The following is a 5,496-nucleotide window of genomic DNA, read 5'->3' as shown; positions in this document are numbered from 1 at the left end:
GCTTTCTTTCTCGTTTTGAGAATTGCTACAGCTTCTTTTACTTGTACATCGGATAATCTTGCAGACAAAATAACAGGCAAGGTATTTTGATCACAAAGAAAAATATATTGTAAGTGAGGAGGAAGAACCTTAAGCTTCAAGTTAGTAGAACCTTAAGCTCAAAGTTAGGAGCTTTTTCAACTGAACGCCCGGATGGTGGACCAATTGGTCTATTAAATGGCTCGATCAACACTTTATTTATCTTAATTACAACCAAATTGATGCTCTGGACCAATTCCAATGGTTCTAAATCCCCATGCAGATCATAATCTATCAAGGCTCACTCTAATGGATCATCAGCCAACAGCATCCGCCAATCTAAAGTAAGATCAATAACCGAAATTGATGACAACTCCTCATATATGGCTGGCAATTTCTATGCTCTGTACACATCAAAAACCTCCACTTTATCATGTGCTCGCATTGTCAGTTTTTCAGCTACCACATCAATGAGTGACTGCCCTGTTGCTAAAATGGGTCATCCCAAAATAAATGGAACAACTGGATCGGCCTCAAAGTCGAATCACAAAATCCACAGGAAAGATTAAAGATCCTACTTGCACCGGTACATCTTGAATAATATCTTCTGGTCTAGCAAGTGACCTATATGCCAATTGCAATACAATAGTTGTGGGTTTGGGGATTCCAAGACACATCTTCCGATACTATAACGTGGGCATGAGATTTATGCTAGCCCCTAAATCACACAATCCACGTGCACAAATAGTTTGACCAAGGGTAATTTGCAATGTGAAACTCCCCGAATCCTTCAATTTTGTGGGCCGTTTATTTTGAATTTTAGATGTGCATTCTTGAGTAAGTGCAACTGTATCATATTGAGTCAATTGATTCTTATTGACAACAATATCCTTTAAGTATTTTGAATATTTTGGCACACTCTGTAGAATGTTAATAAGAGGAAGGTTTACTTGAACTTGTTTCAAAAGATCTAGAAATATCTTAAAACTTGATTCCTCTTGATGTCTTTTGTTCTTTAAGGAAAGGGCAAGGGTATAGTCTTCTTCTCTGCACGAATTTGTTCACTATTGTTTTTTTTTTCTTTTACTTCTGCCTTTTCTTTCAAACTATCATCAGTAACCACGGGATTATCCTGTTCCTTCATCATCTCTTTAGTTTGCAGCACACTCCTCTTTGTAACCACATTCACTTGTTTAGGATTAGCCTCAGTGTCGCTAGGCAATGCTCCTTATGGCCTTGTATTCTCTGATCCTGCGATTTGACCTAACTGCAACTCCAAATTTCATGTGAGTTATTGCTGACTCTTCAACTGAGCTGCAAACTATTCCTATTGAGCTTTTAGGTCCACTACAAATTGTGTTGATCCATCGACTACTTAAGCATCTTCTCCATATTACTATTCAAAGCATTCGTCGGATTATTCTAAACCTGCTGTGGATTTGGTTGCACTGGTCCCTTATACTGATTTGTATTCTGTGCCCGATTTCCACCCCATGGGAAATCAGGATGGTTCCTCCAATTTGGATTATATGTATTGCTAAAATTCTATTGACCCTGAAGATTTGTATTCCCCATGTAGTTGACTGAATCTGGACTAACAGAACATGCATTTGTTTTATGCTCACTGGTTCCACAAACTTCACAACATGCATATACCTGTTAAACTATATTTGTTGTGGCTGCTGGTTGAGTTGTATCCAACTTTAAGTTGTTAAGCTAAGTAGTCAAATGGTTCTGCATTGATGTAATCTGTGTTTGTAAGGCAGTGAACTGATCAACCTCCAAAACCCCTGTAACTCTCCTGGGAGCATTCCTCGAGTCTGGACACCAATCAAGATTTCCTTGTGCAATTTGATTCAGCAAGGTATGCAATTCTTCATATGTTTTCTCTAAAGCTTGACAACCTACTGCTGAATCTAAGAGAATATTTGTATTAGAATCAAGGCCTTCTATAAATGTATACACCAAAATATTATTCGATTGATTGTGATGAGGACAACTTCTGAGCATGCCCTTGAATCACTCCCAAGCTTGGTACAGATTATCTCCATCTTTCTGTCTGAAACTCAATATCTCACTACTTAATCAAGCTATTTTCCAAGATGGAAAAAATCAAATGAGGAACCTTCGAGCACATTCTTCCCATGTAGTGATGGATTGGAGTGGTTCAGCAAGTAGCCATCCCTTTGCTTCCCCAAATAGAGAAAAGGAAAAGAGGGCCAATCTAACATAATCAACACTCACATCTACAGGAATATATGTGTTGCTTATTTCTAGGAAGGTTCGTAAGTGCTGCTGAGGATCCTCGTGTTAAAGTCCCTGAAATTCTCCCACAGATTTCAAAAATTAGATCATATTTTATTTCAATTCCCATCGACCTCCTTGTTAAGGCTTCAGGATACTCTTACTCACAAGGTTCATAAGTGGGATTTCCACTTCTAGAACAGGACTTGGGACTGGTTGAACAGGAACAACTGGAGCTGGAACATTTCCAACATTTGGATCAGTAACTATAGGATCACGTATTTCCACCGGCAATCCCTGTTGAGTGTAGTATTGAGCTCTTCATCTCTGATGAAAAATCACTTCTGGTTCTTCAAAGGGCTCTACTAACTCTTTTTCTCTGGCCAGTCCAATGTTTAGCTAAACCTGCAAAAATTCAACCGCTAAGATCAAGTTGTTAACACTTAAACTTATGATCAAAAAATAAAAATTAAAGCAATTTACTAATTCCCTTTGATCCCTAGCAATGGCGCCAAAAACTTATTGCGTCTCTACGCACACACAAGTGTACGTGATCGTGCAAGTAATATAATGACTTAGACAGTCAGATATCATTCCCTCTAGGATCAATAAACTAGAAGTTTATTCAATCTTTCGTTCAAGACAATTTAGTATTATGTGTTTAATTGTATAAAGATGAAGATGATTCTGTAAATAAAATGCAATTTACTAAACAATAAGTAATTAGAGATGACAAAAGCAAAGTAAGCAACGGTTGTAATCAATAATGATGACGATTCAAGGGTTGAGGTATAGTGAACAATCATACAATTCTTTATTCTTTTCACAGTCTAATTAGTTATCAGGTTGATGGTTCGCAAGGCTTATATACAACTTAGTCTCCCGACCTTAGATCTTCTATCTATTGAATGTTATAACTACAACTCCCACAGAGTTACAACAAATCTTCTAGATTCATGAAGTTGTCTTCCTGCAAGTGAACCAAGGAAGGCTTCCAGGTATATCCCTATCCTAGATGCTAATTCAAATCCCTTATTTTATATAAGAATTAGAACCTTGCTCCCTAATTTCTCGTTCTATCCTATGATTCTCCTCCCGGATTCAAATAGAAATATAAATTTATTTTAATGGTGGACAATCATTAAAATAGTAAGCTCAAAAAATTAAGAACAACCCATATGATAATCCAAAAAGGAACTATGAATAAGAATATTAAAGAGTACTCATGTTCTTAGCCTCAACCCCAGAAAGGGGTTGTTTAGCTACTCATGTTTGAATTAACCATCCAAAATAAGTAACAAATCATACCCAAATCAATCCTTGAAAAAAATAAATTCAAAAGAATGTTTAAGAACCGTAAAAAGGAGAAATTTCTATTTTTTCGCCGCTGCTCTACTTGACAAAAAGTTCTCCACATTATATTGGATTTTTCCTTTTATAGCTGGGACAAAATAGTCAAAAAATTCCCAATTTATCAACCCGGCACGTCGCTCCATGCCTTCTATTGCTATTTTCCATTAAAATATGCGAAGTCGCGTAGCTCAAGTTCACCGCAACAATTGTAAAATGCACCCTCACTGTCACACGCCACTATCGCGGTGAGCCACTGGATTGGGACAATTGCAAAATAATAATCCTCCGCGACTAGGTAAACCTTCAGGTTACAAAATCTGATAAACGAAACTTCTCCGCGAAGTGGTGGTTTCGCAAACCTTCACTGGAATTTGACCATTGCTATTTTGTTGCTCATCGCGACGCGGAGTGTCTTCAAATGAGGATTTCTTCATTCCAACTTTCCTTTTTCAGCTTAATTTCAGTCCCTTGCATTCCGTTACTAGTTCTATATCCTCCTTGTATCCAACTATGCATAATTCTTTATGATTTTGATCCTGAAAGTACTAATCATATCCATTAGGCACAAAACGGAATAAAAGCTGAATTATACTTATGAATTCATACAAAAGCTCTTAAGCTAAGTTCAAATCTGGATGCATATTGGTGTTTTAAGCATATAAACATGCCCAAGATCAATGTTTCTTCTATTCGTCTCCCTGATGGGCCGGGATCGATAAGTAGAAGCAGCTAGCCACATCTTGCTTCATGTTAATCCACCAATAAAACTTCCAAAGATCATGATACATCTTCATAGAATAGGGATGGATAGCATATAGAACCCATGATCCTCGGCCATAGTCATTTCCCTCAATCCATCGACATCGAGAACACATTGCCTACCTTGGTTCCTCAACATACCATCACCATAAATCATACAATCGACAACCTTTTGTTGACCCACATTACTCTTAATCTTCATCATATCAAGATACAACATTTTCTTTTCCTTTCTCTCAATAATAGGATACGACTGTGCTACCAAATGCACAAACGCACCACCATCCTTAAATCCATAAGACAAACTCTAAGATTAGCTAAAACAATGAATGTCCTTAACCAAATCCCGCTTATCCTCATCCACATGAGCTAGATTGTACATGGATAACCTTCTAAGAGAATCAACAACTATGTTAACTCTACCTGGATGGTAATGGAGGCTCATATCTTAGTCCTTTAGTAACTCAAGACATCTTCTTTGTCAGAGATTTAACTCCTTTTGAGTAAACATATACTATTGGATCTTAAGATCCAAAAATATGTTAACAAGAACCCCATAGAGATAGTGACACCAAATCTTCAATGCTAAAACCACGGCTAATAAATCGAAATCATAAATAGGGTAGTTCTTCTCATGAACTTGCAATTACCTGGAAAAATAGATCACTACGCTACCATGTTGTATCAAGACATAACCAAAACCAATACAAGAAGTATTACAATACACTACAGAACCATCACTACCCTTGGGCAAGGTCAAAGCTGCTGACAAAGTCAATTTATCTTTTAACTTCTGAAAACTATCCTTACATACATTCGACCATAAGAACTTAACTATCTTCTGGATCAACATAGACAATGGAGCAACTATAGTAGCAATAATTTCCACAAATCTTCTATAGTAACTGGCTAAAATAAAGAAGCTCCGAATATCGATTGGACTATAAGGTCTAGGCCATTTCTTAATCGCCACAACCTATTGTGGATCTACTATGATCCCTACACTAGTGATAATGTGACCAAGAAAAGTCACAACCTTTCTCCAAAACTCAATCTTTGAGAACTTGGCATACAAATAATGATCCTTCAAGGTTTGCAACACAGCACGGAGGTGATAGATAT

General features: G+C 37.2%; 1 non-coding gene across 1 annotated transcript; it reads left to right on the top strand.

Moving 5' to 3' along the window:
• The first annotated feature begins 1,999 nt into the window (after positions 1 to 1,999).
• Positions 2,000 to 2,106, top strand: LOC124889211. Its single transcript, XR_007047820.1, has one exon. It is a non-coding gene; the product is annotated as a small nucleolar RNA R71 (small nucleolar RNA).
• The last annotated feature ends 3,390 nt before the right edge of the window (positions 2,107 to 5,496 follow it).

This window comes from Capsicum annuum, chromosome 11 (genome assembly GCF_002878395.1).
Source record: "Capsicum annuum cultivar UCD-10X-F1 chromosome 11, UCD10Xv1.1, whole genome shotgun sequence".
NCBI classification, from domain to species: domain Eukaryota; kingdom Viridiplantae; phylum Streptophyta; class Magnoliopsida; order Solanales; family Solanaceae; genus Capsicum; species Capsicum annuum.
Note: the sequence above shows the minus strand (reverse complement) of the source record. Positions and strands in the feature narration are given on the sequence as shown.